This window comes from Mesoplodon mirus, assembly GCF_964341445.2.
Source record: "Mesoplodon mirus genome assembly, chromosome: 4".
Lineage (NCBI taxonomy): Eukaryota > Metazoa > Chordata > Mammalia > Artiodactyla > Ziphiidae > Mesoplodon > Mesoplodon mirus.
The window spans coordinates 15,160,752-15,174,730 of record NC_138979.1 but is presented as its reverse complement, the minus strand read 5'-3'; the positions used below and the strand labels follow the sequence as shown (position 1 = coordinate 15,174,730).

The 13,979-nt window shown below is 35.0% G+C and overlaps 1 protein-coding gene across 3 annotated transcripts in view; it reads left to right on the top strand.

Annotated features, from left to right (window-relative positions):
- PLXDC2 (plexin domain containing 2) overlaps window positions 1–13,979 on the top strand; it is a 410,469-nt gene that overhangs the window by 269,582 nt on the left and 126,908 nt on the right. The gene's annotated exons all lie outside the window — the stretch shown is intronic.

The following is a 13,979-nucleotide window of genomic DNA, read 5'->3' as shown; positions in this document are numbered from 1 at the left end:
TCAAGAAAAGGACATTTTACAGTCATGAACCTCAGATCATTTTCTCACCTCTTGGTTTCTTTTGCTTTATTGAAAAAATACAATTTTTAAAATCTACTGAGTAGCACTAATTGTTAATTCTTTGGGTTCTGTTTTATTTTGCATTCTGATATCCTTGGCATTCTGACCCATGAGTTTCATAAAATTATTAAATAATTATATTCTTGTGGTAATATAATGAAATATCTCTAAGAAAAAATATTTCCAACTTGGAAGGATTTTCATCTAAATCTGATTACTTATATTTATACTATTTATTTGTTTTTGCCTTGTCAACTGCTTTGACATTTTTTGGCTATAATTTCAAAAGTGTTAATAGACATGAAGTCTTGTGTGGCTCAATGACCCAATACTGAAAGTATTCCACGACAGCTGAGTCCACAATCCCTTTGGCTAATGTTTATTGCCACCTGATAGGAAAGATTAATTAGAGATCAAAGTGACAGAAAGAATAAAGAAATTTAAACTTAGTTTGTTTCATTTTACCAAATTGACAGGAAATGGAAATTGACTAAATTGTAGCCTTAATTTACAGAACGTCTAAATTAGAATAATAGCATGTTTGGCTTAAAACTCTATTGACAGTGTAATTAAGGTCTATTAGACAACCTAAACTTTGGGGGAAGAAAATAAAGAATATAAGAATAATATATCAGATGTGATGTTTTAGGCAGTCAATAGTCACAATGTGAATTGGTAATGGGCATTATTAACCCATGGATTAATGGGTATTTATAATAATACAGACTCAACATCTTATTTTCAATTGAAGGGTTATTTTTCCCTTGGGAAATGAATCCCTGGCTATTAAAAAGATGCTGACAGTTTTAAAAGGATTCACTTTGGTCATGTCTTCTGAAATCTATCTTTTCTATACAGTGAGGGATGGTTGTATTTCAACTCAATAGGCCAACTTTTGGAAATCTAATAACCATGTTAAATGTTTCCACTCTTTTGAAGAATTCTTCCGTGTGGAATTAATCATTTACTTGGGGCAATAGTATACACAGAATATAATGTAAGATCCGTTCTGCTTGGTGATTCCTTATCCAGAGCTATGTTTTGGTATCATAGCCCACCGTATCCTTATATCACACTCCCTGGAAGCTGAGACAATATTGCTCAATAGGACTCATTCTAGTTTTCATTGTAATCTAGTGTATTGCTGGGACTGCAGAATGATGTTATGGAATATTATTTTCAACATTTTAACCAACAGTGGTAAAATTTCTGGAAAGAGGCAGAGTCAGTAAGTCTAGAATCTAAAATCTCACTAATTGTAGGCTTTGTCAAAACAGAGGTTTGTGTTCTTATTGTGGTCTCTCTCTCCAGTCTTTATTATCAAAATTGTCATCTTTATTTATACTGTTCTCAATGGGTTTCTCACATTGCAGAGTAACAGTTTATTTTTCCTATTCTCTCTTTGTAGTGAGGTTGGTATTTTTAAAATGTCCTTTTCTTTTCTTTATTTAATCAAAGAGAAATTTTCCCTTATGGTTTTCCTGTTTTGTCATGAGAATATTAAGCTGACAGGCAATTTTAACACTTTCTTAATATTTCCAGACTATCAGTCCTTCTGAAGTTAGAGTTCTAAAGAAATCACTACTTTATTATTTGCCTCGCTGTCCTTTCTCTGTCCTGGTTAAAAAACAGTTACTTATTTCCTATTCTACCTCTTTGCTTCCTGATAACTGTCATGTATTTTATTTTGCTGAGGCAAATTTCTATTTGTAAAATTTGCCACAATAAGGATCCCCATGCATTTGAGGTGAGAGCTAGGTGCTCCTGGCCTTTCTAGAAAAATATTTATAATTTCAATAGCATAAAATCGTGTTCCTTACATAATGTATTATCCTTGACAAAGTGCTTTCACATACATTATAGTTTTCAATTCTTCAACAGTAACTTATATTCTTAATATTCTTAGCCTTTTACAAAGACACTGGCACATAAAAGGTGTTTAATAAATGTGTGTGGCTTAATTATGGAGTTAGATCATACACAATTTATCTTTATTTTATCTTTATTTATTTTATAGCTAAGCAGACAATCAGAAAGGTTAAATGACATGCTTGAGTTTACAGAGCTAGTTAAGGACAAATCCAGAACAAAACACCTTAATGTGGTGACCCCAAGATACCTCAACATTTTTTTCTTTCCCAAGGAGATTATGTAAAACAAGTCACAAATCTATTTCTCATTTGTTTTCTTCCAATAAATATTTGTTAATGTTTGGTGTTTAGTAATCTTTTTATGTGGCTCCCATATATTATACAATTACAGTCCCATAAAGTCAGGAGAAGTATTCCTAATTAAGCTATAGAGCTAATGAAATTGTAAGAACCTAAGAATATAAGGAGTATAATATTGTATTCCTATTCAGATTAAATATACCAAAGCAAAGTTATAGGTTGGAAGGTAAGTGCAGTTCTTACTCTAATTAGTTGCTTTTAACTGATTAATGCCAGCTTTGTTTTATTTTCTTATATTTTACATGAGTGAGAAGAAAAATTCTGATTTATTCAGAAACTGCTAATAATTTTACTCAACATGGAGTAAAATTAGTATTTCATTGAATAAATTTTTGACAGAAATTTCACTTTTATTACCTTCAAATGATTTATTCCAGTACTTAATTATGTTTCTCTTAGTAACTCTTAATGTGCCAACTGCCCATACTAACCACTCAGATGACCTCCAATTCTGTCATGTTCCGTATGTAGTCATGTCTCCAACAGCATAATTTTTCACAGTGCAGACTGTGATAAATAATGATCAATAAATTAGAAAATACATTTGTACTTATAACAATCTTAATGAGATTGAGATAGGGCAGTTACTACTGCTGTTTGAAATAAGAGTAAATACAGATTTGTTCAAAGAATTTAATGAAGTTTGTGACTTCACAAAGTCACAGTGTTCTCCTAACCATACTGGTGAAAGAAGTAGTGGGGACACAGATTCCTTTAAATAATTAAGTTACTTCTCCCAAGATTATAGCTCTGTATTATTCAACCAAAGATTTGAAATTATGTTTTAAGTTATAGGCCCTTATTGCTACACAGCTGTTTATTTTAGTTAATTTCAAAGATACAGTTTACTTAGGATGGAAGTCAAAACACAAAAAACATATGGTTTTTTTTCAAAAGTTTCCTCTCAAATTATCAACCATTCACTTTAATATATTTTTCAATTTCAGGATATCCATTTGTTTCTTTTGCATAGATTTAATTACCTAATGAAATTAACCATCTTGTCATCTATATTCTTAAATATATTAATAACAGTTCTTTTAAAGTTTATAGCTAACTCTAATATCTAGATTTCATATGGGTCTGTTTCTATCATCTCTTTTTTACTTTGTTTCTTTTTCTGTAGATTTTCATTCACTGGTCATGTCTCCTTGCATGTTAGGTAATTTTTGATCAAATGTTGGGCATTGTTTACAAAATAGTAAAGAGATGCTTTGAGGTTGTGGATGATATTTTCTTCTTCAAGGAAGGGTTTACTTTTTTTGTTAGGCAGTTAGGAGGGAACAGATTACTTACTACTGAGCAGGACTAAGCTCATTCACAGTTGAGCATCGGCCCTTATAAAAACTGGTATATTTCTGGTTAGCCCTAACTCTTAGAATGTAGTCCTTCAGGAATCTCCACATAACACCTGGGTAATTACTATGGACCTTTTGCCTTAGTGGTCCTGAACTCCGTGTTTTCCACAACTCCATGAGACTGCCTGAAGTTCTGTTCAGATTTTCTGTCTCTAAATCTGGCTTAGTAATTGTCAAATGCCTTGAAGGGAAAGCAGTGTTGGTTTCACCTCTGTGATTTCCTTTCTTTGGAATCTTGGCTTTTCAGGTCCTTGTTCTTTGACAGTCACCTGATGCCTTCAACAGATGCTTTTCATATGTTTTTTATCTTTCCTGCTTGGTCTCAGTAGTAGAAATGATGGCCTTATACAAGTTTGTCTGCCATAACCAGAAGTCCCATTCATTTTTAAAAGCAACCTCAAAATTTGTAAAATCTAACGTTTATTGAGCTCTTCATATATGCTAGGCAGTGACTGACATGCATCAAATTTGTCTCATATTATTCTCACCAAAACTAAGAGGTTGTCACTTTTATCATTTACAGAGAAGGAACCCAAAACACCCAGAGAGGTTAAGTAACTTTCCCAAAATTATGAAACAAAGATTCATCCAAGGGAATATGACTCTAGAGCCCATAGGCCCAACCACTGTACCATAGTGCCTCCCTACAAGCTTCCTTTTCAAGAAATGGCTGTACTGCTTTATTCACTTTGATATCCCTGACAGTCTTTCCTGGTTAGTCATTATTGTAGTGTAACTCAGCCACTTGAGAGCACAGGTAAGAATGGTTTGCCTTTCCACAGCACTTATTTTATTAATTTTTTTAAAAAATGAAAAGAAGTTGTGCATAAGTAAAAATAATAGTAAAAACATATGTACTTTCTTAGATAAATGGAATTTGGAAAAATCAAATTCCCGTTTCCTATTCTGTTAATAAAAATAACTAGCTGTCATCCTAGAAACCAGATTCTTTATATTATTTTAAGTTACCATTGAATAGTGATGATTGTTTGCTTGATTACAATATAGACCTGAAATTCTTGGTCTCTTGATAATGTAACAAGGAAACTACCTGTTCACAAGAAAGATATGATTCCAAACACATTAGAGATTTGAAATCAAATTTCTTATATTTCTTGATGCTGCCTATCCTAGTATACTATCATATATTAGAAGTTGCATTTTCTCTGACTTGTTTCATCTCTCTTCTCCTATTATATTTTGAATTTATTGTTACTTTAGATACAGACTCAGGAAGGATGTGATTCATTTTGTGTCTATTGGAAATTTGATTAATTTTTTTCACCAGTTCATGGGAGGTACAGAGTGGTCATTAGTTTGAGATAATACAATTAAAAAGTCATGTAGTCCTTCTACATGGCCACAGGGAAACTCATAGAGAATACATATCCCACCTGAGAGTCAGCCCACTTTATCCATTTTCTTGGTTGAATAACTTACTATCTCCTTCAGCAGCAAATATTAGAGGAGGTCTGTATAGAGGAACTTTATTGTTTATTAAGTAAAATTACTTTTTAATTACTTCTACCATTTAAGTATTTAATCCTAATGTTCCTTAGTGTAACATTTACTGTTTCTGTGGAAGAACGCATGGTTAATAAATCACCATTGCCAATTGGTTGTAGGTCTAACTGGCACCCTAAATGTGTTTTTAAAATTTATTTGAAGACTATTTCTCTTGTTTAAACTGTAATGACCCTTCATTCATGGTAATCATCCTGAAAGCATTAAAAGATGAACACTTGCTGAGCTTGTAAAATTTATGGAAAAAAATAATTCAAGGAAGTAAGAGAAAGCCAAAAAGAACTGAACAGTGAAACAATAGACATTTAGATATGAACTGATTTGCCTTTATGGCTATTGCTATATATGTGAGAATGTTTAACATGTGTTAAAATAATATATATGCATCCAAGAAACTATATATATATATATATATATATATATATATATATATATAAAATTTAAATAAAATTTATTTAACAAATGTATAAGATTGAGTAAACCCAGATGACATGAAATGCTAATTATAAACTCTCAAGAAATAATTCCATAACTGAGAACATGTCTCTGCAGAGGAAAGGAAAGCAAAATGACTCTTTAATAAGTTAAGTAAATGTCTCTCAAACTGTGTGTTTTCTAAATTGAGCATTTCCCAGAATGTACTTTTCCCAATGCCTATTAGCAATGAAAGACTCTGAGAAAAACAGCCACAAAGGTAAATTAACTTCATTTAACCCAGAGCTGATCAAACTTTTTTGACCTGGGAATGCATTTTTCATGGAACATCTATTACCACCACCCAGGAAGGTGTGGGGAATGTTGAATTAAAAAAAACAGTTCATGTGGTGCAGCCACTATGGAGAACAAAATGGAGGTTCCTCAAAAAACTAAAAATAGAGTTGCCAGTTGATCCAGCAATCCCACTCCTGGACATATATCCAAACAAAACTATAATTCAAAAAGATACATGCACCCTTATGTTTATTGCAGCACTATTTACAATAGCCAAGACATGAAAGCAACCTAAATGTCTATCAACAGATGAATGGATAAAGATGTGGTACATGTATACAATGGAATACTATTCAACCATAAAAAAGAATGAAATAATGCCATTTGCAGCAACATGGATGCAACTAGAGATTATCATACTAAGTAAAGTAAGTCAGACAGAGAAAGACAAATACCATATGATATCACTTATATGTGGAATCTAAAATATGACACAAATGAACTTATCAACAAATCAGAAACAGACTCGCAGACATAGAGAACAGACTTGTGGTTGCCAAGGGGGAGGGTGTGTGGGGGAGGGAAAGATTGGGAGTTTGTGATTAGCAGTTGTAAACTATTATATATAGAATGGATAAACAACAAGATCCTACTGTGTGGCGCAGGGAACTATATTCAGTATCCTGTGATAGGCTGTGATGGAGGGGAGTGTGAGAAAGAATATATGTGTGTATAACGGAATCACTTTGCTGTACAGCCGGGATTAGCACGGCATTGTGAATCAAGTACACTTCAGTAAAATTTTTTAAAAAAAGAAAAAATTCCAAAAAAAATATAGACACAGATGATTTTATATCTTATCACTTCCCTGTATTTTAAGTACATAAAGTATAAAGTTGTATCTACATGGCTTTATTTAGGATCTAATTCATTTGCATTTGCACTTTTTTTGTTATCTCACATATTAAAGCTCCCAATATTTTAATTTTCTTTTATTTCCCATAGTGTAAGAAAATGACAAATTGAACCCGTTCTTCCTTTATAATGTTGTGAGTGAAAATAAATAAATAAAGTAGCAAGGAAGCAAGATCAATAATCTAGAAGAAATAATTGTAGAAACAGAAAGCTTGTTCTAATGCTGGCCCTGCCCGGAGCAGGTTATGTTGTCCTTGGACAAGGTATTTGATCTTCCTGGGTACGTTTTCTCCTTCCAAGCCCCACTTCCATTTAAGCTTTGTGGTGACGTGGAGAGGTTTGTTCTACACGGTGCTCCTGCCCATATAGGCCATATCCAGTCCCTGCTCTGAGGATTCCAGGATCAAAGAGCTAATTTATCCCTAAGGCAAAAGGCCTCGTACTTTCCCCATGTCTCCCCAAACCCAGGGTGCAGTTTCCTAATCCCATTCCTTTTCCCAGCCGTGTTTAGACAAGTTCCCTTTTGTAGCTATAGTCCCAGATAAAGTCCCCATTATGGTTTTGACTATCTTGAGCCACGTTGCACAGGCTTCTTCAGGGGGCTCCTGCCTCACTATATTCTTTTATATGATGCTCCCACTCTAGTTTGTCAGTTCAGTATTGGGCAGTCCCTATATTACAAGAGGGAGCTATTTTTACTTACTAACTTCATTCTGTTGCCTCCTTCCAGATTTTCTATGGGGTACGATTGTGGAGATGGGGGTAAGAGGAATGTTAGATTATATCTTTAACTTATGGCTCGCCTTTGCTTTCACGCCATCAAGTAAGTGCATTGCTCAATACCTGGCATACGAAAAGAGTTCAGAATCTAAAAGTTAGAAAGGGATTCAAATAATCGTGCGTAATGTTAATGATATTCAGGAAAGCAAATGGATGTTTTTATAATGTCAAATTTAACTGAAAGCCCTTCTATTCAAATGTAGTTTTCAGACAACTAAGCACTAATACTCAGGGCTTTATGCATTGCTTTGAGCATGACTTTTTAAAACTGGACGCCCTACTGAGTAAGGAGAAGCCTGATCAGACGTTTAAGGGAGATAAGGTAGGAACTTAAGGGTTAAGTGAAGGTAAGAATGGTTAAAATTTTAAGCTTTGGGTTTTTTTTAAGGTATATATATATTAAGCTATTAGACACCACATTGCTGATTAGCTAGTTAACAAAAATGAGTTTAGACTAATTCTTTTCCAGTTGCGTCTGATAGGCATATGATTCATACTTGGGAGCACATACTCTGCAATCAAACCCTTGCTGAGATGCTGCACTGCCTATTAGACAGATAGCTGGGCCAGAATGGAAACGAATGAATGTTTTGGCAAGGTTTGCAGGGCAGAACAGAGAGAAGAATAAAATTCTATTCCCTGTGACTCAAGCAGCATGCTGTTATCCCCTTAACTGTTTTAGAGACAGACGTTCACGTTTTCGGTATTGTGTCAGGCCCTTGTGTGCTGGAGAATGATACCACAGCACGGAAAAGAGAACAACTTTCATCTTTGAATCTTCCTCCAAGGGCCAGCGTGCTCTGCCCTACCCTTACTGACTCCTAATATCATTTCCTACTTTAATTTTGTCTAGTTATTCCAACTCTTTTCTGTCGCTATACTTCATTTGCTTCCTGTATCATTTATAGAAAAAAATTATACTTACTTAATAACACTTATCTGTGTCTTGTGAAATGGAAGGAAAATTAAAACACCTTAAAAAAAAGAATTTATAAATGCTTATGTAAGCTGAAATGGAAGCATATTTTAACTGGCGTTAATGCTCCTTTTCTATATCTATCCTGTGGAATGAATCTAATTGTAAAACTCATTCTCAGAAATGTATGATTCATTACAAATCATACAGAGGCTGAGTGAAAATTTAGCTTTGCTTTAATTATAAAAAGGCAAGTATTATAGGCATTTGAAAATAATGAACTACATTTTTTTTTAAAGCTTGTGTAGTTCAGAGTTTGTATTATTTCAAATTGGCTTCCTGACATCCCCAGGAACTAACTTAGGAGACATTTTAAGGATGAATATAAATTTGTAGATAGGATAAAGGATAGCTTCCATAAGCAGAGTTTTCAGAGTTTTTGTACTTGGGAATCATCCTTCACCCCTGCTTCTCTGACTTGGGTACTTATCCAATACAAAGTCCTCTATAGACTAGGGGACTGTGACACTATGACAGATCCTTTCTTGCACACTTTTTGCTCTAATTCTAGATAGTTTATTTATATACATACACAAAATTGCTTTGTTGATGTTAGTCAAAAAATAGTTCATGTTAAATGTGGTTTTAGCAGGGCTCCTGATGCAGCCTAACTAACGGCCTCTCATTATAAACTGTCATGGGAACCTGCAGTCTGGCCTGACTTGCTCACAGAGAGCTCACACAGCCCAATTACTTCGCTGCAGTAAGTGAGTGGATGAACCATCCTTATGCCGAACAACCCCACGCCTTTGAGGTTTTGAGGTAAAAAGATAACAGTCCAAGAAGGCAAAGTGAAAAAGATAGGACAGTATCAGGTGGAGAGAGGCAGACATGTTCTTGAAAGAAATCTAAGAGAAAGCCTGGACTTTGCCTCATTAATCTTTTACCAAATTAAGCATTTAATTCAATTGGTGAAAGTGTTTTTTTCTAAACCTGATATGTAATCGTTTTATCAAAGGTTTGGGTGGCTTCTAGGAAAATGTATGGAGTCAAAAGCTTCTTGTACATTTTCATGTTAATATTTAATCAGGATAAAATACCAGAGTTTTAGAAATTCTATGCTTTTATTCATGAACTCTATAAAATCTGGAAGAAAAGCATTTGAGGCCAGTGGTATTGCCATCATCCTTTTCCACTGCTTCCTGCCCTGGTCTCCTCCATCTCTGGATGCTTCAGTACTGCTCTTCAGAGCTGTCTTCTCTGCACAAGCAAAGGACACCATCCTCGTAGCCAGCAATGGAAATGAACCCTGAAGGTGTGCAACAACATGCTGGCTCTGATGAAAAGCTCGACTCCATTTTTCCTGCTCTTAAGACCAAAAGTCTTGGTGACACTGTCTCACTCTCCTTAAATCCATGGCATATTCATCCAGAATCATCTTCCTGTCGCTCCAGCTCTTATACTTATCACTTATCTAGTGTACTCCAAGCCACCCATTTCTCATCTGCAAAATGGTGATACCCTTCTAACTAGTTTCTCTGTCTCCCTTTTCCCCCTCCAGTCCAGATTACACTTCAGCTAGTGTGATCTTCTTCAGATGTAAGGGAATGTCCTTCCTCTGTTCAAGACGGTCTAACCCTTCCCCATACGACTTGGAATAAAATCCAGGGTCATTGCCATGGCTTGCAGGGAATACATGCTCCCTCTGATCTGTTGTCACTGCGTCCCATCTCCTTCAGCACTCTTATTTACTCCCTCTGCTCCAGTGATAACCTTTTATTTCCTAAAAGACAGCAAAAGCAGTTCAGAGAAGGCCTTTGCATGTACTGGTCTCTCTACAGAGCAGTTCCCCAAATCTCCATATGGCAGGTTCTCCTACTACAGAAAAGTCACATTATCACAGAAACCTTCTGTGACTTCTTCTCTTAAAGAGGCCCCCATCCCTCACTGTATCTTCCCCATGTTTTCATTTTCTCCTTGGCACTTACCACCTCCTAGCATACTGTATTTTTTATGTTCAATTGTCTTCATGTCAGTCTCTACTCTCTAGAATGTAAGCTCTATGAGATCAGGGGCTTTTTTGTTTTCTCCTGTAATTCCAGTGCCTACAGTAATACAGAGAAAATGTTCAACTAATATCTGATAAATATTATGAATGAATTCACCCTTATAATTTTTTTGGATCATTATTAACAATGTACTTGTTGAAGCTTGGGAAAATCTAGATCATTCAGTAGAATTAAATTGTTGAATTTGAGGTTTGAAAGAGGGCTTACAGATCATCTACTGTCTTCCTAGAGGGTTGGCCAATTTACGATAGGATTATTTTCAGTGGACAAAAAACTCTCTATGTTGTTAGGTTACCCATTTTGATTTTGCATGGATTTACCTTAAGTTAAATGAATCTAAATCTGGGTAAATTGTACACCTTGGTCTTCATTTTTGGAATCCACAGGGAAAAGAATAAGCTAGAAAATAAAAAGATACAGAAGAGTGAAAAAAAGATGCAGAAAATGCATCTTTTTAATGGAACTTTCCAATATTTCAAGTTTAATTGTACCTCAAGAGATATTTATCTGATTCCCAGAAACCTAGGAGGAAGAATGCTACTTCATTTTCTATAGAGACACCCAGAGAAGTTTGTATTGGCTATTAGAGCTTTAGTAGAGAATGCATTGGTTGGTATTGCTGTGTAACAAATCACCCCAAAACGTAGTGGCCTAAACAACTCTATTTCTTATTTCTCACAAGATATAAGACTCTGCTGATCTCAGCTGGGCTCACTCATGTGTCAGTTGTTAGCTTGTGGATTGGCTAGGGGCTAGTTGTTCAAGGATGACCTCTGCTAGAAAGAAAACATTCCTCCATGTGTCTGTCATAGATCTTCAGCAGGGTACATTCTCATGGCAGTGGCAGAAGTCCCAGAAAGGAGGTGGAAATGTACAAGCACCTTTTCAAGCCTCTCTTCTGCTTCAAGTTTGCTGTTGTCTTCTTTTGCCATATTACTGAGGAAGAGGCAGAATGGTGGAGGACCACCAAGTGAGAAGGCAGAATATGGATAAAAAGAGGCCATGGACTGAGGCCATTAGTGCAGTCAATCTACCACAGATCAAATGCACAAGAGGAGAGAGTTTGACTTAGAGTTAAAATATAAAGGAAGGGAGTGAAAAGAAGGAAAGAGATGGAGAAAACAAAATAAAAATGAAAGATGGCTAGATAAGGGAAGAGACAAAGAGAGATAGAAGAGATGGAGTAGGTAATGTGAAGAGAAGAGAAGCTAGGATGTCTGCAGATCCAAGACATGTGACCTGGAAAACAAGCTCTCATATGATGATGTAATATTCATAACAATATAATAGAATTTTCCAGTTGATAACAATATAAACTCAAGCTCTGCTTTGAGTTTGGGAAAGAAGTACAATTAATTACCACAGAATTATCTGGTAAAATATTTCATACCTTGCAGAGGAAAACTGCAGTCATAGATGTTGTAAGAATGAAAGCAAGTAACAAATCCAATAGCAAAGCTTTCATACTTACTCCTAAGCAGGCATCTATTAATGATGCTGCTTAAAAATTATGAGTTTGTCTTATTAGGATATACAAAATATAACTTGAATTGGAAATTTTTTCTGTGGCTTTCTATCCCTTTGCCTTTTCTTCTTTCACTGTAAGTCTGTCTTAAATATAAATTGCACCTATATTAGCATTCTTCAACATGGAGTATAAACTGGGTAATAATATAATGTACCCTAAGAAAAGGGATTACATACATTGATACTGAGTATGGCTTAGCAATTACCATAAATAAATTATATCAGAGTTTCATTTAGTAAATGAACTTCTAGGGACAAAAATCTTGGTTTGATTTTGTTTGTTTCTGTTGTCCAAATATCAGAATACTTCTTAATGGTGGTTAAGAACTGGACACGCTGATACAAAACTGGCAATACTACAACATTGTTCAAGAGGGGACTGATTAGTACATAAAAGGAAAATATCTTCCATTTACTATTTTGAGATAATTCCACAAATTTCAGAAACATTAAAATTTCCTCTTAGTTTCAACAAAATAACACTTTTTACAACTTCATGATGTCAGGGGCAAAAATAAGCAGTACAGTCCTTATTACATCTTCTCTCCAAGTTATTTTCCTTCTTTTTTTTTAATTTACTTACTTTATTTATTTATTTTTGACTGCGTTGGGTCTTCGTTGCTACACCCGGGCTTTCTCTAGTTGCAGAGAGTGGGGACTACTCTTCATTGTGGTGCACGGGCTTCTCATTGCGGTAGCTTCTCTTGTTGCGGAGCATGGGCTGTAGGCACGCAGGCTTCAGTAGTTGTGGCGCATGGGCTCAGTAGTTGTGACTCACAGGCTCTAGAGTGCAGGCTCAGTAGTTGTGACACATGGGTTTAGTTGCTCTGCAACATGTGGGATCTTCCCAGGCCAGGGATCGAACCTGTGTCCCCTGCATTGGCAGGCAGATTCTTAACCACTGCAACACCAGGGAAGTCCCCTATTTTCCTTCTTTTTTATTGCTATGCTGTTTATTATGGCTTATACAGCCATGTCTGATCTAATATGATCTTTAATGAATTACTCACAGATGGCCCACAATCTGCTTATTCTACTTAAAAGATTTGTTCGTGCATTTATCCTTCTATATTGTTTTTTGTCCCTTTATGTATTGAAGATGTTTTCATCCCCATTTTCATTTCTATAAAACTGGTAGTAAAGATAGTAATCATATCTCCAATGATTCTTTTCTAAATCTAGCAAAAACAGCTCCAAGAGTTTGTCTCATTTATAACTGTTGTATCATGTTTAATATATTCTCAGTGTGTCCTAATTTTTTAAAACTGTACACATTATAAATGTCTATAATATGCAGATTTGAGCTCTATTGAGGTTTAAATTTAGGAACTATGACCTTGAACTGACCCATAATAATTCATAAGTTTTCCATATGAGTTTTAACCAGAATAGTGAAGTTCGACATCCATTAAGAAACAATTGCCAAATTTCACTATATATTAATTAACAATGATATTGTTACATATATATTTAGGAATGTACTTATTATCTTTCTCTAGGTTTTATATCTATAAGGCCACTTGTAAACAAGGATTTTTTAAAACTATGAAAATGAATATATAATAGAGTCTTTGGGGAAAACAAATGGTACAAAAAGAATCTCTATTTCTGTAATGATAGCCCGCACTACATGCATTCATGGCGTGCCTATATGTGTGAGAAGTTTTCAGTATTCAACATCAGTTAGATTCTCCGAGAATCTGTTACTTTCATCATCAAGTAGCCCTGTCTGTAGGACCAGGAACTCTCTTGTCACTTTAACCCATCAAATAGCACTAAACAGATGTTATTTTTAGGTGTTGTATGTTTTTCTTCTCTAATATTTCCTGCTCTCTCTCTTCCTTCATCTCCATAATCAAATTTTATCCATTAAACAAGATGGTCACAT